The following is a 22,041-nucleotide window of genomic DNA, read 5'->3' on the forward strand; positions in this document are numbered from 1 at the left end:
GGGCAGATACACAGAGGCCTGGGAGCGGGGGGCGTGGGAAGCAGTGTGGACCCTGCCCTTTGAGGGCAGGGTCTTTACGGCTTCTGACAGGCAGGAAAGGACACCCAAGGCTCTGGAGTGGAAGCCACGGAGAGGGAAGGAAGGAGGCGCTCATCTGGTGACATAAGTTCGGGTCGGAGCCCAGGGGTCTGTGTGAGAGGGTTGGCTGGGGCTGGCCTGTCGCCCTGACATGGGTGCTGGGGGAACAACAGCCATCTTGGGTTCTCTGTCTGAACTCAGCTGTGCCCTTTCAGTGGCCCAAGCAGGGGCGCTGCTGTAGCCTGGGCGAGTCCCCACCTCTGTGGCTGGAGAACAAGTACCAGTCGGTCTGATGGGGCCAGAGCCGTGGACTGTCGAGGGTTCTGGAATGTACCACAGAGGAAGCCTCCAGAAGAGATGCTGGACTTCCTGCCTCTATTCAACAAGTCATTGGAGAAATATAAGGGAGCCTGGCTTAAGCTGGTCACACAGGTCTCAGTGCTGGTCTAGGGATCTTTATGAGCCTTCTTGAGCAGAGAAAAAGGAAACATCCATTCGTCTCCTCAGTGTTAGCTTGTAAACTCGTGCAGAGGTGGCCTTGCTCTTTGGCTGGCCTGGAGCCTCGCAGAGACAGGCCATCCATTGCGCCCCATCTTGCCAGGCCCAGCCGGACTGGACACCGTCTTAGAGGACCATGGGGAATCCTTCATGATTTGTGGGGCAGAGGGCCGAGCCCCCTGGAGAAGTGAGTGCCCTGGCTCTGGAGGCTGCACACGCCCCTGAAGGCGTGGGGTCCAGGGAGGAGAGGGGTGCACGGGGCAGCAGGATCTCTGTCCTGGGGCCCCAGGCCAGCGGGGAGCTCTGGGAGCTTATGGCAAACTGGCCACACTCTTCGCATTTGACCAAGACACAACTTCCTGGGTGTGGGAGGACCCCAGGGAGCAAGGAAATGCCAACCAAACCAACGTTGAGACAGCTCCCCCCTTAGTGAAGGAGATCAGGGCCCAGACGTCCCGAGTCTCCTTCAGCTCCACCACCTGCTCGTGCGGACGAGAGGGAACGAGTGTAGGAGCGAGTGTGTATGTGTGAGAGTGTGCCGTGTGCATGGGTGTGAGGGAGCATGGGTGTGTGAATGCGTGTACAAGTGTGAGAGCACGTGATCGTGTCTGTGACCAAGTGTGTCTCCGAGTGCGTGTGAACGTGTGTCTGTGAGAGTATTCATGTCTTGTGAGCATGCGTGTCTGAGTGTGAGGGACAGTGTGTAAGAACGCATGTTGGCTGTGTGTGTCTGAGCCTGTGTCTGTGAGTAGTTGTGTGAGACTGTGTTGAATGTGTGTCCATGTGCGTGTGAGCGAGGGTGGCTCCCTGCTGAACCGGGTGACGCCATCGCTCCCGACTGCGAGGGGACCTGCACCTCTCGGGCCCCCACGAGGCTCGCGTGGCTTTTCGACCCGGAAAGGGGTGGAGGCCCGGGACGAGGGCCGCGCGGAGCCGGGGGGCGGGAGAGCGCGCGGCGGCGGGGAGGCGCGGCGGGCGCCCGAGGCCGCCCCCGCCCGCGCCGTGGCGCCGTTGCTAAGGCCGGCCGACTGGCGCCGGGCGGGAGGGCTTAGCAACGGGCGGCGGGCGCGCGCGGGCCGGGCGGGGGCGCGCGGGGCCGCGGCGCGTGGGGCCGGCCGCGCTCGCGGGCTCCCGCAGCTCCCACGCGCGCGCGCGCGCGCGCGGGGCCTGGCGACGGGGGCGGGGCGGGCGCGCGCCGGGGCGCGCTCCAGCGGCCGGCGGGGATTTCCAGCGCGCGAGAGGAAGTGCCTGTGAGAGGGTGCGTGAGGGCGAGGGAGCGCGGCGCGGCGCGGCCGCCGCGTGCGCGAGCCGGGTTGCAGCCCAGCAGGGACTTTCCAGCCGGCGGCGGCGGCGGCCGCCGGCCCTTCCCCGCCCCCCGACATGGGGCTGCCCGGGGAGCAGGACGCTGCGGACCGCGGCGGAGGACGCGCCCGGCGCCCCTGAGCCGGCCGAGCGGCGCGGACGCGGGTAAGGGGCCCGGCGGGTGGCGGGCGGCGGGCGGCTCCATCCCCGGCGGCTCCATCCCGCGCCCTCGGCGGCGGGCGGGCCCGGGGCCGGTCGGCGCGGGGCCGGGGCGGCGCAGGCCTGGCGCCCGGCGGTGAGTGCCCGGTACGGCGCCGCCTCGCCCCAGCCCCAGCCCGGGCCCGCCCGCCCCCTGGACGCCTCAACTTCGGGAAACTTTGTCCTCCGGCCCGGCCGGGGCCCGCGGGCCGGGGCTCCCGCAGCTTTTCAGGAAACGGGGCGCCGAGGCCTCTTGGAAACGTGACCCCCCCTCGGGGTGGCGAGAAATCAGCATCTCCTGCGAGGCTGTGTGTTGCGGGGTGAGGAGCGGACCGATTCGGGTGTCTGCATAGCCGAACGTGTTCACCCTGGGCTGGCTTAGTTTCTTTTTTTTTTTTTTTTTTTAAGCCATTATTTAAAAGTTTATACTGAGTCATTCCTCTGCAGATGAACCTCTGACTGATTCATAATCGGAGAGCTGCAGTGGCCTCGGAGGCAGGCGGGTACTGGGATCCAGTTTGGGGCGAAATGCACACATTCCGCCTTTGGTTAATTGCTCCTGCACACTTTGCCACGTTTTCACTGTCACCCCGTTGGGGACATCTATTTAATATTTAGGCCTGTAGAAAGAATTCCGTGTGGAAAAAAATTCTTTACCTTTCACTTGAAAACATAGCAGCAAAATGGAAATGGATGGTGTGTTGTGGACGTGCTTTGAAATTTAAGAAGCCTTCATATAATTGTCCATTTGAAGGAAGCAATTTTTTTTAACATCTGTATTGGAGTATAATTGCTTTACAGTGTTGTGTTTCTGCTTTATAACAAAGTGAATCAGCTATATGTGTACATATGTCCCCATAACCCCTCCCTCTTGCGTCTCCCTCCCACCCTCCCTATCCCACCCCTCTAGGTGGTCACCAAGCACCGAGCTGATCTCCCTGTGCTATGCGGCTGCTTCCCACTAGCTATCTGTTTTACGTTTGGTAGTGTATATATGTCCATGCCACTCTCTCACTACGTCCCAGCTTACCCTTCCCCCTCCCCGTGTCCTCAAGTCCATTCTCTACGTCTGCGTCTTTATTCCTGTCTGAAGGAAGCAATTTTATTTCATGTTTTTCGTATTAAGCCGTGAATCAGTTTTCAGAATGAGATGGGGAGTGTGTGTGTGTGTGTGTGTGTGTGTGTTATTTATTCATTTATTTTTGTGGAGTCATAAAGGCTGTATTGAGTAGCGTTGTCACCGCTTCTTAATTTACATTCACAGCATACAACTGAGGAGGAGCCATAATTTTTTTTTTTTTCCCCTAGCGTTTGCTGGTGAAGCTTTTGGAAATGTTGTGTTCTGTAATCTTGTATATGTCTATAAAATCCTTATCTAAAGAAATGACCAGGTGGACCATCAGTTGGTGCTAAAATCTTCTCCTTTCACATCTTTGAAAATGGCCTGTTTAAAAGACTGCATCCTATGTAGGATGTCTGGCAAAATAGTGTATGTTCGTTTTTCAATTGAAGGGAAATACTTGTGTTTTCACCGTGTGGTGACAATATGTATACTGAGAATTAGTCCAAGGTGAAAAATTCTTTGGCCAAAACAAAAATAAGCCTTATCAGTGTGAAAACTGTAAAATACATGAGATTGGAAATCCGGTGAGTAGGTGCTCAGGACAGAAACCCTGACAGACCTGGGATTCCCACATCACTAGTTAAAATCAGACCTTATCAGGGATGAGGTTTAAGATGTAAGGTGTCTCACCCAGACGCCATCTGTTCCAGCTGTCACAGTGCAGAAGCCGGGAAAGCAGAGAGCTGGCAGGGAGAATTCCAGCTTTTTTTTTTTTTTTTTTAAGACGTTCATGTGAATTTTTCTGTGAGGGGAAGAAGACCAATTATTTTCCTTGGATGCTATCCATTAATTTTGGAATTAATAAGATGGCCTCACTCCTTGTAAAGAAGGGTGTAAAGACATTCCACTGGAAACAGGCAATAGCAGCGGCCAGTTGTTTCTGTTAATACTATCAAAATATTCCTACTCTTGTTCGTGCCTTGAAGAGAGTCCTTCGTTTAACTGAAACATCTGAGCTGCTGCTTGCTGTTTTCCCCTGTGTTTGGGATTTTGATTCTGTAAACAGCCCTGCTAGAATCCCTTTAATTGTTCACTGTGCAAAGCAAGAAGGGCCTTGGGGGGTGGGGGGTGGGGTGGGCGGTGTCAGGATAGATGTGCTAATAAGCTGAAGGATGAGAATGATTTATCAGTCTCTTAAAGTCCTTTTTATGATGTTAAAGCTGTACTTCAAGAAAAACTGTCACTGTGGTGTTGCAAGTCTAGGCTAGCGCAAGCAAACAAAGGAAATTGCGTTAAATTTGCCCATCTCTATTTTCTCATCTTTGTAGAGCAAGACTCTCCAAACAGCAAGTGATCTAACCTATTAAATGTTATGCAATAGCTGAGTTTCCTTGTAATGGTCAATTTAAGAACTATTAACTTAGCAGAGGAGACCTCTTATGGCCAAGGCCTCTGCATCAGTTCCATGGAATCAGGACCCTCCCTACATGCTTCTTTACAAGTGTTTATAGAGGAAGAAAAATTATTATTATTTTTTGCTGGGGGAGGAGAGTCATAATATTGACTTCAGATACAGAGAGAAACTGGGAAGAGAGCTACAAAGTGAGAAAGAAGGAGGTGAGGCCAGTGGATTTGGAAGACGACCAGGGAGAGGCAGCCGAGGCCTAAATGTGGAGATGATGCTTAGACTAGTTCTGGGCAGAAGGAACGAAGCCAGTGTGAGAGAGGGCCGGATGCCTGCGGGCAGGAGGGCAGTAGAGAGAGGTGAATGGGGATGGGGCATCTTGTGCCATAGCAGCAGGCTTTGGGTCCAAAGGAGCTCATGGAGGTAGAAGACAATGCAATTTTAAACAGAAAACATCATATGTGCTTGTGTAATATCTATTATTCATAATTAACTAAAAAATACAAAATGACTTTCTCATTTTGGAGGGCCTTTACTAACTGTGGTCTGCACAGCACTATTCTACACATAGTGAGGGGTGGGGGACTGACCAGTCTAGGAAGGAGAGGGTGAGATTTTTATCATTAAGCATCAAAACCTTTTGGGGGCCAGAATTGCTTGTCTGCCTGTGCAGACTCACTGGGGTGAGGCTGGCAGGTGGTGAGATGTCATAAATGCAGGTGACTGTGTTGGTTTTTGTCAACTCCGGAAATCAGGTGGGAATCTCTTGCTGAATTCTGTATTCTTCGAGATAAGTAGATCGTTAACTGGGATTTGGGAGTCTTTTTCTCATTTAATTTGATGTTGAATGTGCCTTGAGTTCCCATAATGTTCTAGTTACCGTGCTAAGTTGAGGGAGATACCGCACCTGCCTTTGAGGGCATGGTCTGCAGAAGTCCGGGGCATCTTGGCCCCTGTGCATGGTGAAGGAGATGCCAGAAACCAGTGGGTATTTGACTGAGGTAGCACCAGGACTGAAGCCTGTGCCAGGGAGGGTGAGGAAAAATGAAGATTTCACCACCCTGCCCTCAGGGAGCTGGCTGCGCAGCTAGAGAGTGAAGACCCACTAGGAAGAAGCTAGAAAAGTCATACAGTGTAGGCTGAAGTGAATTAGTGGATTGTGCAGAGGACTGGAAGTATGATGGAGGTTCAGAAAAGGGAAGGACAGCTCCTGGCTGGCGGGGGTCGCCAGGGAAGGCTTCTGGGAAGTGGGCGTTGAGACCCAGTGTCGGGAAGGCAGGTGCCATGGGCCCACCCGGGGCCTCTTGCAGGGCCCTGAGAATGGCAAGAAGAGGATTTCTCCCCTCCTGGCTTTGTTGTGGTAGCGTGGCACCTGACGGTGTGCAGTCCTGTTGCTTCTTGCCAGTAGATACAGTCCTGGTGCTGCGACTGGTCAGTGGGTTTCCGGTTGTGATGTTTCCTGTGCTGTCCTCTGGCGCCTGCCAGGCCCTTTGTGACCGGGAGCTCAAGCGGGTCGGGCGGTCTGCCCCACGATGGGCCTGGTCTGCGGTGGGGAACAGAGCAGTGGGCCCCAACCTGGGCGGCAGCACTTTGCTGTCCCTGAGGTTTCTCCTTGTAGGTAGAAAGTCTCAAAAGGTGGTGGCGAGGGGAGGGGTGTAAATGTTAGAAAGCCCCTTCCCCCCAAATCTGCTGCTGTGTCATGCTGAAATGACCTAAATCTCTTTCATTCGCAAGAACTAAAAAAGTGCCCTGTAATTTCATTTCATGGTTTACTTTTTCCTAGTGTTTGCTCCATGCTGGTTTTTGACCATGTTTTTTTTTGGCCTTGACGAGCGAGGCTTGTGGGATCTTAGTTCCCTGACCAGGGATTGAACCCTGGGCCCTAGACAGTGAAAGCGCAGAGCCCTAACCACTGGACCGCCAGGGAATTCCCAACTCCGTGTTTTTTTAATGGAGGTTATTTGGTAACTTTTATGAGGCCATTCTACCAAGAAAGATATCATGCCTGCTGTTCTGATATCCTGATTTCCTTTCCAATTAAAACACTGATTCTATGGCAAAACCCAAAAGCATATTTGTTGGAAACTTCATTTCTTTAAGTGGAGAGAAAAGCTAAATTGACTAACTGATTGGGATAATGTCACCTTTAGGACAACAGTAGCATCAAAATACTAAAACATTAGTTTCCGGGAGTCATAATTATAGTGAAGGTTTTCAGAGACTAACTTCGTACCCTGGAAGGTTAATGTCCAATAGGAGGCCTGCATACACTTGAGGTGATGAGGTGCTGGTCAGGCCCCCACTCCCCCGCCAGGGCCTGGCACATGGTGGACTGACCCTCCATCAGTGTTTGTGTTCAGAATCTGCAAGTGTGGGAAGGAAGAGGGGTGTGACAGATGCCCGCACAGTGACTCCATGTGGTTTGGCATATGTGTCTGCAGGTGGGTGTGCCCTGGAGCTGCCCTCCCTTGACTGTGCCTCCGCTCCCCCCACCCCCCATGCCCTGTTCTGATGGTGCTTAGCTCCGTGGTTTGTTGCGTTAGGGGGCTTGTAAGATGGGAGGCTTCATTTGACATTTTAACTTTCCTGGGTGCATAGCCTGATGTTTGAAATGTTATTATAGGGTAAATTAAGTGTTTTGGTTTCAGAAGGCTTTTCTGTGTGAGAAAGGGCATGGCATGGTTTTAGTACAGTATGTGTCAAACCCTTGATAGGAGTCTAAGCCCATTAAAGTTTTATCTTAAAATTGAATAGGACTTTTACATTGTACTCAGTAATATGTCCCCCCCAGTTTTTGAGTGCATTCGATTCTCCAAAAGATGCATTGTGTTCGTCCTTGGCTTCCCTAGGATCTGTGAGGGGTCCCCTGGCATTCCTACCATGTGTCCTTGGGGCTGTCCGCCCCCTCACTTGAGAAGTGTGGGCATGGTGGAAGGCACCAGCTTTAAAGATCTGAATCCCAGTCCTGCGCTCTGTACACACCAGCAGAACAACCCTGGGCAGGCTGCTGGGCCTCTCTGAGTTGGTTTATCCATCTGTAAAATGGGATGAATAGCACCATGCACAGACTTGCTTCTTATGAATGAAATGGACAAGAAAGCCTTCTACTGATGTCAATTTTCGTAGTAATAGAGGGCTGAGATGTAATGGAGTAAGAGCGTTAAGATCTTAGAATATAAACATAACGTGTCAGATCTCGGTGGGGACTGTAGAGATTTTCTAGTTGAGTTCCCTCATTTTATATGGGAGGCAGCTGAGGCTCAGAGTGTTTGTGTAAGTAACTCTCCCAAGTCAGATCATTATCTGGCAAAGCAGGGACTATTCGCCCAGAGTAGTGTTTTTTTGGGGTTTTTTTTTTCCCCCTTGCAGCCTTCATATTTCCAAGATTGGCCCCAGGGAAGCTGCTTGGCCTCTAATTCCAACTTGGGATAATTGAAAATTATTTAATCAACACGCATTTTTTTTGAGAACTTACCCAGGAGCTATGCCAGTTGCCAAAGCTAAAAAGTAAAGTAAGATGCTGTATGATCACTATCCTCAAGGAGCTTCTGTGAGATGAGTAAGCCAGAAGAACCATTTGGTTACAGCACAGTGTGGTGGGTGCCATGATGGTAGGACAGAGGCGCTGTGGGAGCGCGGAGGTGTTTTCCAAGGGAGGGTGCATGTGAGCAGAAGGAAGGAGCACGTCAGAGGGCCTGTGGGCCTGCAGAGGCTGCCCGTGGTCCTGCAGAGGCTGCCTGTGGCTGCCGTTCAGGGGACAGGGCTCAGGAGAAGGGAACAGCCTGGCTGCCTTTGGGTGCCGCCTTTGTGCCAGCCTAACTTTTGAGGGGAGAATCATCCCCATTTTACAGATGAGGAAAAGGAAGAGCATCGAGCCTGTTGGACTCTTTTACAGAGTTCGTGTTTTCATCACTGTGCTCTGTGGTCAGTTTAAGCTGAATTACAATCCGGTTTTAGATTTTGTTCTTATTCTAGACTTTTTAGTTTTGCTTTCAGATTCTAGATGTTTTAGTTTTGCTGCTATGTAGTGCTTTTTAAAAGACACTGTGTATTTTTCCAGCATATATTTTTCATGCGGCCTTTCCTTTCCTCCAACATCTGTTTTGCCTGTATCGACTTACTTTTCCAGGTGGGACTCCATTCCTTCTCTGTTTTGAGTTATTTTCTTAGAGCAGCAACATTACATTCCACATCCTTTAATAAGTTCAGTTAAGGCGTTCTTCATCCTGTGGTTCTTGCTGAGGAAAGGTCCCAAACTTGATTTACTAATGTGTTTTCTTTCCCCTTTCTCTCTCTTAATTTACATTTAAACCGGTAGTCTAGTAATAATGATAGAATTTAGTCATTATATTTTTACAGGGTTTTACAAATATTAGCTCGTTAGTGGTGAACAAGTCCCGGAGGCCTGGTCACTCTGTAGAGAGCTGGTTACAACCAGCATAGGCAGCTTTCCACCCATTCATCTGGAATTTAATTATAACTGTGGATTGCTTATGGGAATACGAGTTAAAGGCAATGAAGCCTTCTCCACAATTAGCAGGGAAATGATGTCATTGGCTATTTTGGAGAAGATTTTACGTGGCTCTTCTGCTAGAACCACTGTAAAGTTCTGAACACGGAACCATGAAGGGTCGTGATGGCTGGACTGAGGTGAGGGGGCTTGTTTCATAGCCATCTGTACCTGCTCCAGGGAGGGCTGTGAGTAAGGGGACACAGCTGGACACTGAGGCCTCAAGGTCAGGTTCCTAGAGTGATAGAGGATAGATTTTCTTTGTTCTTACACCCGGTTAGACCTTTTGGGGTCAAGGCAGTGGCATGGGAGAGAGAGCAAGGGCCTCAAGTTTCTGGAGAAGCCTGCCCTGCCTTCTCCAGGTTGAGGGATGTTCTGGTGCATCTTCGGTGTGTCTCTAGTGTTGAGATGACGAGCTTCTTAAGGACAGGGTCACTTCATCGTATTTTCACAGTCTGGCTTAAGATGTGCTTAGGCCATCTTAGATTAGACGAATTTATGTATGAAAAGAGTATGGGTCTGAGGTCAGACCTGATTTGTATTCTGGTCCTCCCTTTAGCTAACTATGATAGTAAGTTCTTTATCCTTTCTGAGCCTCAGTTTCCTCATCTATGAAAAGGTAGTTGTGAGGACCGAAAGCGAGAATGTGAGTGAATGTGAGAACCTAGCATAGCATGAGTGGTAATTCCTTTCCCTCTTTCCTTTCCTGAGCGATTCCCTAAAGGGAGAACATGCCTTGTTAGCAAAGTGAATGATGGGCTCTCTTGGGAGTATGGCCTGGCCCTGGATGACAAGTAGGGGTAGAAGAAGTGCATTATTGGACTGTCAAGAAATTATTTGTAACAAAGAATAAAATATCTGGAAACTAAAAATCACCGTATATTTGCAAAAAAAGGAATAAATGTCTATAGATAGGCCCTCACTTTTTTAGAAAAGCAAATTTTACATATGATGATTTTTGATAAATTAAAAATTACATTTTAGTACATTTTTTCCATTATTTAGCAGAATAATATTCTTAAATTCATTCCAATCTCTGTTCAAATGTCACCTCTTCCAGGAGGTTTTCCCTGAACACCCTAGTTAAAATAGCCCACGCTGTCACTCTCTAGTCTCTTAACCTTGCTTTCTTAATTCATAGCAGAAAATTTTTTTTCAACAGCTTAACCCAGTTACCAGGAGACTGCCTGGAGTATGTTGGATACTCAGGCATTCGTATGACTCAATCAATCAATAAACTACAGTCCAACCAGATTTTCTTTTATTGAGGCAAAATTCACATAATGTTCAGTTAACTATTTTAAAGTGTATAGTTCAGTGGTATGTAGTGTATTCATAATTTTGTGCAACCACCAGCTCGCTCTAGTTTCAAAACTTTTTCATTACCCTGTAAAAAAATATGTACCCAATTAAGTAATCATTCCCCATCCCCCCTTTCTTCTAATCTGATAATCTCTAATCTGCATTCTGTTGCTATAGATTTGCTTGTTCTGAGTATATCATATAAAAGGAATCATACAGTCCGTGACCTTTTGTGTCTAGCTTCTTTCACTTAGCATAATGTTTTTGAGGTACATCCAAGTTGTAGCGTGTATCAGTAGTTTGTTCCTTTTTGTGGCCGAATAATATTCCATTGTTCGTATATATCACAATTTATTTATCCGTTCATCCACTGTTGGACATTTGGATCATTTTTACCTTTTGGCTATTATGAATAATGTTTACAAGTTTGTATGTAGACACAGTGTTTTCATTTCTCTTGGGTGATATACCTAGGAGTGGAATTGCTGGGTCATATGGTCATTCTGTGTCTAACTTGTTCCCACCTGCAATGTACTAGGGTTCCAATTTCTGCACATCTTTGCCAACATTTATTTTGTTTTGTTTTGTCTTGATTAAAGCTATTTTAGTGGATATAAAATGGTATCTCATTGTCGTTTGGTATTTCCTTAGCGACCGACCAATGATATTGAACATTGTTTCATTGTACATCTTTTTTGGAACAATGCCCCTTCAAGTCCTTTGCCCATGTTTTAGTTGGGTTGTTTGTCTTTTTGTTGTTGAGTTGTAAGAGTTCTCTATATATTTTGGGTATTAAACCCTTAATAGATACACGACTGACAAATATTTTTTCCCATTCTGTAGGTTGTTTTTTCACATTCTTGATAGTGTCCTTTGATGCACAAAAGTTTTTAATTTTGTTGTTGTTGTTGTTCCTTGTGCTTTTGGTATCAAACTTGAGAATCCATTGCCAAACCCAAGGTCATGAAGATTTACCCCTATATTTTATAGTTTAAGCTCTTACATTTAGATCTTTGGTCCATTTTGAGTTAATTTTTGTATTTGGAATGAGGTAGGAGTCCCACTTCATTCTTTTGCATTTGGTTATTCATTTGTCCCAGCACCATTTGTTGAAGAGACTATTCTTTCCCCGTTGGATGGTATTGGCACCTTTGTTGGAAATAAATTAGCCGTGGGTGTTTGAATTTATTTCTGGACTCTCAATTCTATTCCATTGGTCTATATGCCTGTCCTTCTGCCAGTAGCACACTGTTTTGATTATCGTAGCTTTGTAGAAAGTTTTGATGTAGTAAGTTTGAGAAGTGTGAGTCTTCCAGCTTTATTTTTCTTTTTCAGTATTGCTTTGGCTACTTGGCACCGCTTGTAGCTCCATATTAATTTGAGGATCAGTTTTTCTCTTTCTGTAAAAAGGTCATTGGAATTTTGACAGGGATTGCATTGACTCTGCTTTGGGGAATTGCCACGTAGTATTAAGTCTTCCAATTCATGACTATGGGATGTGTTTCTATTTATTTACACCTTTAATTTCTTTTTTAAAAAATAAATTAATTAATTAATTTTTGGCTGCGTTGGGTCTTCATTGCTGCGCGTGGGCTTTCTCTAGTTGCGGCAAGTGGGGGCTACTCTTCGTTGTGGTGCACGGGCTTCTCATTGCGGTGGCTTCTCTTGTTGTGGAGCACGGGCTCTAGGCACGTGGGCTTCAGTAGTTGTGGTTCACAGGCTCAGTAGTTGTGGCTCGCGGGCTCTAGAGCGCAGACTCAGTAGTTGTGGCACATGGGTTTAGTTGCTCTGTGGCATGTGGGATCTTCCCAGACCAGGGCTCGAACCCATGTCCCCTGCATTGGCAGACGGATTCTAAACCACTGTGCCGCCAGGGAAGTCCAACACCTTTAATTTCTTTCAGCAAGATTTTTTAGGTTCAGTATATAAATTTTTTATCTCCTTGGTTAAAATTATACCTCGGTATTTTATTCTTTTGGATGCTATTATAAACGGAATTGTTTCCTTAATTTTCTTTTTGAATTGTTCATTGCTGGTATTTAAAAACACAACTGATTTTTGTGTGTTGATCATATACCCTGCAATCTTGCTGAATTTAGTTATTACCTCTATTAGTTTTCCCTGGGATTTTCTATATATAGAATCATGTCATCGGCAAATAAAGATAGTATGTTTCTTTCTTTCCAATGTTGGTGCCTTTTATTTCTTTTTCTTGCCTAATTGCTCTGGCTAGGACTTCTACTGCAGTGTTGAATAGCAGTGGTGAAAGCAGACATCTTTGTCTTGTTCCTAATCTTAGGGGAAAACTTTTCAGTGTGGTTATAAAGTTATGTATGGCTTTAAAAAAATAAATGACCTTTGTCATGTTAAGGAAGTTCCCTTAAATTCCTGGTTTACTGATTGTTTTGTGATGAAAGGTTGTTGAATTTTGTCAGATGCTTTCTGTGTGTCTATTGATATGATCATGTGTTTTTTTTCCCCCTTCTATTAATGTGGTGTGTTTCATTAATTTATTTTTGTATGTTGAACCTCCCTTGCTTTCCTGGGTTATATCTCACTTAGTCGTGGCGCAGAGTCCTTTTAATGTGTTGTTGGATTTGGTTTGCTATTTTGTTGAGAATTTTTGCATCTATGTTCATATGGGATATTGGTCTTTAGTTTTCCTTTCTTGTATCTTTGTTTGGCTTTGGTATCAAGGTACCAACTGCATTTTGACTATACATTGTGTTTCTTCAGAATTTTGAAACCTATCCTCAGCAGTGTATAGAAAATTCTAGGAGGTTTTTGAAGCAGACAGGACAACTCTTCAGTGATGATCATACCACATACCTCCTTGCTTTCTTACATGAGGCTGCCCCAATGGCTAATAGCTAGGAAAATCCTGGCTGACATTACCACCATAACTCTGTGTCCACCAGTGGAGAATGGAGGAAGGGGTTCTATTCCTGATGCCAGTGCTGGAGCTTCTGTCATTTCCCGAAAAAGCCACAGATTGTTCCAGATAATGAGTGCTGAGTAACAAACCATCCTAAGCATCTGTTACCTAAAACAGTAATTTGTTATTAGATAGTATGGTTCTGTGGGTTGGTCAGGCAGGGCTCAGCTGGGTGATTCTTCTGCTGTATGTGGTATTAACTGAGGGCACTCACTGGTATTTATCTGGCCTCTGGTCTGGTCTGGAGGATCCAAAATGGCTATACTCACATGCTTGGATGGTTGGAAGGCCAGGCTTAGTGGTTCCTCACTTTCCACGTAGTGTCAGGGCGTCATCATGTGGCCTCTCTGCTCGGGTGGTTGGACTTCTTACATGTCAGCTGAAGACTCCTAGAGTGATTGCTCTAGGAGAGGAAGTGGGACTGACAAATCGGTGTAGCATTACTCTTTTTTTTTCTTTAATATTTATTTATTTGGTTGTGCTGGGTCTTAGTTGCGGCAGGCAGGCTCCTTAGTTGTGGCATGCATGTGGGATCTAGTTCCCGACCAGGGATCAAACCCGGGCCCCCTGCATTGGGAGCACAGAGTCTTATCCACTACACCACCAAGGGAAGTCCCAGTGTAGCATTACTCTTGCTGTGTTCTGTTAATCGAAGAACTCACAGATTACTCCCAGATTAAGCAGAGGGGACATAGAGCCTACCTCTTGTTAAGAGGAGTGTCAAGGAATCTGTGACTGTCTTTAATCCACTACATGTATGGTGGTTAGATTCCGCAGTGCTGTCAGCAATATACATATTGTATATACTTTTTAAGAGAAGCTGTTGTGGGCTAAAATGGAATCCCCAACTGTTGTGTGTTACCCATTTTCTGTGAGAAAGTGCATTCTGTATTCTGAACCAAGAATTCATGAATAAACTTTTGGAATATACCCATTCATAAAATGGTAATTGCCTGTATAAAATGTGTGCTTTATTTAATCAGGCAGGCATCCTTGATCATCTATTTGCCAGGAGTTTTTCAAGTGTAACTTTGAGTCCATAAATTTTCCCTTCCTATTAGTTCATTTAAAAAATTATTTGAAAACTTCACTTTCATTTTGAAGAGTATTGTAATTCTCTCTGTTCTTAAAGTTTCATTGAGAATATATTAGTAAGCTTATATATCCTAAATTTCCTTTTTTCACCCTAGATCATTCTAGTAAATCCCCTACAGATGTAATACAATAAAGTTGGAGCTGTTTGTGTATAAAAGGGTGGGATAATTTGACAGCATGTGCAGACGTGTGTATGCACTGGTTCAACTGGAAATCTCATTTTCTGTAAATCTGCCTTCTCTGCCTATCTCAGCGGATTGTTGCAACACTATTTGAGTGGGAGCAAATGTGATGAGGTCAGAGGGGACTGAGGGTGTGGAATTAAATAATGAACAAGGAATCTGCATCTTTGTTCCAGTGGAGCCACCAGGTATCGGGATTAATATGGTGGAGGGGGCGGAGCTATGTCCCATGTGCGCCCTTTGCTTGCGCCCTGCGCAGAGAGCCCCACTCACACGGTGCTGCCCATCTCTGTGTTTCCCAAGCGTGACTTGCCTTTGTTCCCAGATACCCATCACCCCTGGGCATCTAACCTTCTGTCCGAAGTAGGTGTGAATGAAGAGAGTCAGCCACTTTACATGGTTGATATGCTGGAGTGACTGACTGATGCATGGAATTTCAGGGAGTCCTGGGAGCTCCTGGACCCTCTCCCTTCGTGCCTGTTGTAAGAACCTCTGGTCTAGATGGTCTGAGGTCTCATAGTAAAGTTTTACGTGAAACTTTATGTGTATACACACACACACGCACCCACACATAATTTTTTTTTTTTTTGGTATGGGGTGCCCATTTCTTATTCTGTCCTTTCTATGAATTCCAAAAATTTGCTGGCCTTTGCCATTTCATCAGGGAGAAAGTAATTACTCTCTGCAGGTTTTGGGGGATGCTTCTTTTGATACTACTTACCTTTTTCATTCACTATCACCTTCAGGATTTTCTCTACCAGAATGTGGTGACTGTGGCCCAGGGGTGACTAGCACAGGGGCTAAAGAAGGGTAATGAGACTTGAGGACGGGGAAGGCTGGTAACCAAGGCAGGGAGGATGGGGGTCAGGAGGGCAGTGGCACTCACAATGAAAGATAAGGGCTCTTAAAGCTTTGACATTGTATTCTTCTAAGTATAACACTGCAGACGTAAAAGTTTCTAAATTACATGGAGACCACTGTTGGCGAGTCAGGGGCTGGATTGGTGGAGGTGGGGGGATAGCGGCCTCCCGCCAGTAGAAGCCCTGACGTGGCGGGACAAGATTCAAGTAGGCATAGGGACCAGCGAGCTAGACCCACCAGTCTTTGCGGCCTCCGGCAACTTATTTAACCTTTGAAACCTCTGTCTCCTTTCATGGTAGATGGGAATAGTAGTGTCGTGGTTGTTGTGAAAATAAAATAGTAAGCATTAAAAAATGAATTCACCAGAAAAATGAAATATGGTATTTAAGGCTAAAGGAACATGCATTTTTTAGCCCAGGGAAGAGAAAGTAGAGGATATGTCCAGCAAACATTCACCCTTCCAGCACGTTTATCTACTGGGTGCCTGGCTGAGTTTAGTGCTCAGTTGTGTGTGTGTGTGTGTGTGCACGCGTGTGAAGTGTATAAGGAAAAACAACATTTAAATGAACACTGACCAAATTTTGTTTAGTTCAGCAAACTTTTTTTAAAAAAATATATTGAAGTATAGTTGATTTACGTCATGTTAGTTTCAGGTGTATAGCACAGTGATTCAGTTATTTATATATACATATGTATATTTTTCCCTTATAGGTTATTACAAAATATTGAGTATAGTCCCCTGTGCTATACAGTAGGTTCTTGTTGGTTTTTTAATTTATTTTTTAAATTAATTAGTTAATTAATTAATTTTTGGCTGCATTGGGTCTTTGTTGCTATGCGTGGGCTTTCTCTAGTTGCGGCGAGCAGGGGCTACCCTTGTTGCGGAGCATGGGCTCTAGGTGCTCGGGCTTCAGTAGTTGTGGCACACGGGCTCAGTAGTTGTGGCTCACGGGCTCTAGAGTGCAGGCTCAGTAGTTGTGGCACACAGGCTAAGTTGCTCCGTGGCATGTGGGATCTTCCCAGGCCAGGGATGGACGCCATGTCTCCTGCATTGGCAGGCGGATTCTTAACCATTGTGCCCCCAGGGAAGTCCTATCTATTTTATATATAGTAGTGTGTATGTGTCAATCCCAACCTCCTAATTTATCCCTCCCTCCTCCTTTTCCCTTTGGTAACCATAAGTTTGTTTTCTATGTCTGTGGGTCTGTTTCTGTTTTGTAAATAAGTTCATTTGTATCTTTTTTTTTTTTTAGATTCCACAGATAAACGATATCATATATTTATCTTTCTCTGTCTTGCTTACTTCACTTAGTATGATAATCTCTAGGTCCATCCATGTTGCTGCAAATGGCACTATTTCATTCTTTTTTATGGCTGAGTAGTATTCCATTGTGTGTATGTATGTGTGTGTGTGTGTGTGTGTGTGTGTGTGTGTGTGTGTATATATATATATATATATATATATGGCACATCTTCTTTATCCATTCATCTGTTGATGGACATTTAGGTTGCTTCCATGTCTTGGCTGTTGTAAATAGTGCTGCTACAAATATTGCGGTGCATGTATCTTTTCATTTATTTATTTATTTATTTAGGCTGTGTTGGGTCTTAGCTGTGGCATGCAGGATCTCTCGTTGCAGTGGGCAGGCTCTTTGTTGCAGCACACAGGCTTCTTTCTAGTTGTGGCACGCAGGCTCCGCAGTGCATGGGCTCTGTAGTTGCAGCATGCAGCCTTTCTAGTTGTGGCACGCAGGCTCAGTAGTTGTGGTGCGCAGGCTTAGTTGCCCCACAGCATGTGGGATCTTAGCTCTCCGAGCAGGGATTGAACCCACCTACTCTGCATTGGAAGGCAGATTCTTAACCACTGGACCACCAGGGAAGTCCCGCATGTATCTTTTCGAATTATGGTTTTCTCTGGATATATGCCCAGGAATGGGATTGCAGGATCATATGGCAACTCTATTTTTAATTTTTTAAGAACCCTCCATACTGTTCTCCATAGTGGCTGCACCAATTTACATTCCCACCAACAGTGCAGAAGGGTTCCTTTTACTCCACACCCTCTCCAGCATTTATTATTTGTAGACTTTTTGATGATGGCCATTCTGACTCATGTGAGGTGGTACCTCATTGTAGTTTTTTTTTTTTTTTTTTTTAATTTTATTTATTTATTTATTTATTTATGGCCGTGTTGGGTCTTCGTTTCTGTGCGAGGGCTTTCTCTAGTTGTGGCAAGTGGGGGCCACTCTTCATCGCGGTGCGCGGGCCTCTCACTGTCGTGGCCTCTATTGTTGCAGAGCACAGGCTCCAGACGCGCAGGCTCAGTAATTGTGGCTCACGGGTCCAGTTGCTCCGCGGCATGTGGGATCTTCCCAGACCAGGGCTCGAACCCGTGTCCCCTGCATTGGCAGGCAGATTCTCAACCACTGCGCCACCAGGGAAGCCCCTCATTGTAGTTTTGATTTTCATTTCTCAATTAGCAATGCTGAGCATTTTTTCTCATGCCTGTTGGCCATCTGTATGTCTTCTTTGGAGAAATGTCTAGGTCATCTGCCCATTTTTTGATTGAGTTGTTTGTTTTTTTGATACTGAGCTGTATGAGCTGTTTGTATATTTTGGAAATTAATCTATTGTCGGTCACATTGTTTGCAAATATTTTCTCCCATTCTGTAGGTTGTCTTTTCATTTTGTTTATGGTTTCCTTTGCTGTGAAAAAGCTTTTAAGTTTAATTAGGTACCACTTTTTGTTTTTATTTCCATTACTCTAGGAGACAGATCTAAAAAGATATTGCTGTGATTTATGTCAGAGTGTTCTACGTATGTTTTCCTATAGGAGTTTTATAGTATCTGGTCTTACATTTAGGTCTTTAATCCATTTTGAGTTTATTTTTGTGTGTGGTGTTAGGAAGTGTTCTAATTTCATTCTTTTACACGTAGCTGTCCAGTCTTCCCAGCACCCCTTATTGAAGAGACTCTCTTTTTTCCATTGTATATCCTTGCCTCCTTTGCTGTAGATTAATTGACCATAGGTGCATAGGTTTATTTCTGGGCTTTATATCCTGTTCAGTTGATCTATAGATCTCTTTTTGTGCCAGTAGGATACTGTTTTGATTATTGTAGCTTTGTAGTATAGTCTGAAGTCAGGGAGCCTGGTTCCTCCAGTTCCATTTCTCTTTCTCATGATTGCTTTGGCTATTCGGGGTCTTTCGTGTTTCCATACAAATTAAAAGAAAATCTTTTGTTCTAGTTCTGTGAAAAACGCCATTGGTAATTTGATAGAGATTGCATTGAATCCATAGATTGCCTTGGGTGGTACAGTCATTTTATCAATATTGATTCTTCCAATCCAAGAACACGATATATCTTTCCATCTGTTGTGTCATCTTCAAGTTTCTTCATCAATATCTTATAGTTTTCAGAGTAAAGGTCTTTCGCCTCCTTAGGTAGGTTTATTTCTAGGTATTCTATTCTTTTTGATGCGATGGTAAATGGGGTTGTTTCCTTTCTCTTTCTGATCTTTCATTGTTAATGTATAGAAATGCAACAGATTTCTGTATGTTCATTTTGTGTCCTGCAACTTTACTAAATTCATTCATGAGCTCTAGTGTTTTTTTGGTGGTGTCTTTACGATTTTCTATGTATAGTATCATGTCATTTGCAAACAGTGACAGTTTTACTTCTTCTTTTCCAATTTGGATTCCTTTTATTTCTTTTTCATCTCTGATTGCTGTGGCTAGGACTTCCAAAACTATGTTAAATAAAACTGGTGAGAGTGGGCATCCTTGTCTTGTTCCTGATCTTAGAAGAAATGCTTTCAGCTTTTCACCATTGTGTATAGTGGTAGCTGTGGGTTTGTCATATATGGCCTTTATTGTTTTGAGGTAGGTTCCCTCTCTGCCTACTCTCTGGAGTCAGCAAACCTTTATAAAGCACTTCATGGATGCCAGTCATGCTGTTACATGCTAGGGGTGTGTGTGTGTGTAAGTGTGTATATGTGTACGTGTGTGTGTATAAATACTGAGATACACTCTGTGTTCTCTAGACACTCAGACTGCTTATTTCAACCTGGAACGTTACGCTTTATGAAAGAGGCATGTATCAGCTCAGGCTGTCCTAACAAAATATCATAGATTGTGTGGCTTAAGCAGCAGGAACTTATTTCTCACAGTTCTGGAGGCTGAAGGTCCAAGGTTAAGGTGCCAAGCAGTTCAGTTTCCAGTTGAAGATTTTGTTCCTGGCTTGTAGGTTGTCACCTTTTCACTGTGTCCTCACATGGTAGAGGGAGAGAGAGACAGGAAGCAAGCTCTCTGGTTTCTGCCCCCCCCCCCTTTTTTTTTAATAAACTTTATTTATTTATTTATTTTTGGCTGAGTTGGGTGTTCGTTGCTGCACGTGTGCTTTCTCTAGTTGCAGCGAGCAGGGGCTACTCTTCATTGTGGTGTGCGGGCTTCTCATTGTGGTGGCTTCTCTTATTGCAGAGGACGGGCTCTAGGTGTGTGGGCTTCAGTAGTTGTGGCTCGCAGGCTCTAGAGCGCAGGCTCAGTAGTTGTGGTGCACAGGCTTAGTTGCTCCATGGCATGTGGGATCTTCCCAGACCAGGACTTGAACCCATGTCCCCTGCATTGGCAGGTGAATTCTTAACCACTGTGCCACCAGGGAAGTCCCTCTGGTTTCTTCTCTTATTAGGCCCCTAATTATTTCCCAAAGGCCCATCTCCAAATACTATCACATTAGGAGTTAAGAGTTGCAACATATGAATTTTGAGGGGGCACAATTCAGTTATAGGGACATGACCCCATAGTTCATGTCCTTCTCACATGCAAAATACATTCATTCCATTCCAGCAGCCACAAAAATCTTAACTACAGTATCACCTCTGAAGTAAAGTCCAAGGTCTTATCTACATATCATCTAAATAACATGTGAGTGAGACTGGCAGTGTGATCCATCTTGAGGCAGAATTCCTCTCCACCTGTGAACCTGTGAAACCAAGTAGGTTATGTGCTTCCAACGTATAATGTTGGGACAGGCATAGGATAGATATTCCCCTTTGAAAAGAGAGGAATAGGAAAGAAGGAAGTGTGACAGGCCCCAAGCATGTCCAAGTGTAGCAAGGCAAATTCCATTCGATCTTAAGACTTGAGAATAATCCTCTTTGGTTGGATGCTCTGCCTTCTGGACTCACTAGCGTGGAGGTCCCACCTCTGCTGGAGGGGGGCTGTGCCCCCAAGGCACTGGGCAGCTGCCGCCTGACCTGTTGAAACGTGGGTGATGGCCGCCCCTCTTTGAAACTGAGGAGGCATCCCTGATGCTCTCTGTATGGCCTGAAAAGCAGTAGAACAAAAATAAAAGGGGGCAAATTACAGGATGAGTCAGTAAGTTAGTAAGCTAATACTTGGACCAGAATAGGAGTCTTGTTTAGTTTCACGAGGACTTTTACCAAATGAGCCTCTCAAGAGACCTGACGTGAGGGTGGTGCGCGGGCTGGCATATGTACATGCTACACCGGAAGTGCCCCAAGCCTGGGTGTGGAAGACGACGGCTAACTTGGCATTTGGGAAGTGGAGTGCGGTCTGAGGCGGCTTTAGGGGGCAGACTAGCGTCGTGGAACGCTGTTCAGGGTCCTCCTCGTGACGGGTGCGTTCAGAAGAAGCTGGCAGACACCTGTCCGTGGGAGAAGCAGGCTGCAGGACCACTGATGTCCCTTTCAGTCTGAGGGTTCGTGAACGTAATTTAAAGTCCACTGTTTGACTGGTGTGTGCGCTCGGTTCACGAGTTCATACCCATAGTGTAGCGGCAGCCTAAGTGTGACAGCTTCTTTTCTCATCCTCTTCTGCCAACTGTTCCTGCCGGCAGGCGGGCAGCAGTACTTCTTGATTCTGAATTGATGTGTGGTTGCCCCATAGGACTCAGCCTTTAGTGTAGTATGTGTCGGATTTCATTGGTTTCAAAGGAGGGAAGAATGCTTGTGACCCACAGAGCCTGGCGTGGTTGAGGAATTTAGTAACATTTCCTGGTTGTCACTGGAAGCCTCTTGGGCCCCTCTGACGGACTGTGGGCACTCTGAAGTGGAACTCCTGACTGAGCTGCAGGCGGCCTTCTCAGAGGCTTCTCCTGTTAGCGCTTTCTCTTCTTTTCGCTTAATGGTTTCATGTCAGTGACTCTGAATCCCAGCTGTACATTAGAATTATTAGAAAGAGCCACAAAAGCTGGGGGCCTCACTTCAGACTATTTCAGTCAGTTAAGACTCCAGAAATCAGATTTCCTGGATGTCATGCTGATGTGCCCTCAGCAGGGCTGAGAGCCTGTGGTTTAGGAGAAGGAGCACGCTTCTCTCTCCCCAAAGGATGATTCCTGTCCTTAGAAATGCAGGAGCACAGGCCCTCCTCACACCTGCTGAGTCCCAGGGTGCTTCTCCGCAGGGTGTTCAGGTGATGGACAGGCTTTGGTGCAGAGAGTGCACTTGAGCAAGTCACTTGACCTTCCTGAGCGTCGGGCCCCTGCACATACAGCGAGGACGATAATGCGGGCGCCTAGTTTCTCAGTCACAATTCTGAAGCCACAGAGCCTCTGAAAATGGAATGGTTTTGTCATAGGTTTGGTGCCAAAACC

At 45.9% G+C, this 22,041-nt stretch overlaps 1 protein-coding gene across 5 annotated transcripts in view; it reads left to right on the plus strand.

The window, feature by feature from the left end:
* Positions 1–1,818: 1,818 nt before the first annotated feature.
* Positions 1,819–22,041, plus strand: part of TRAF3 (TNF receptor associated factor 3) — a 113,128-nt gene continuing 92,905 nt past the window's right edge. For 4 of the 5 annotated variants that reach the window (XM_059915051.1, XM_059915050.1, XM_059915049.1 and 1 more), the window contains exon 1: positions 1,905–2,043. The gene's annotated coding sequence lies outside the window, so the exon portion shown is untranslated. Of the gene's footprint in view, positions 1,835–1,904; positions 2,044–22,041 lie in introns of those variants that run through there. The other variant, XM_059915052.1, reaches the window with a different exon arrangement.

Source organism: Balaenoptera ricei, chromosome 2 (assembly GCF_028023285.1).
Source record: "Balaenoptera ricei isolate mBalRic1 chromosome 2, mBalRic1.hap2, whole genome shotgun sequence".
Taxonomy (NCBI): Eukaryota; Metazoa; Chordata; class Mammalia; order Artiodactyla; family Balaenopteridae; genus Balaenoptera; species Balaenoptera ricei.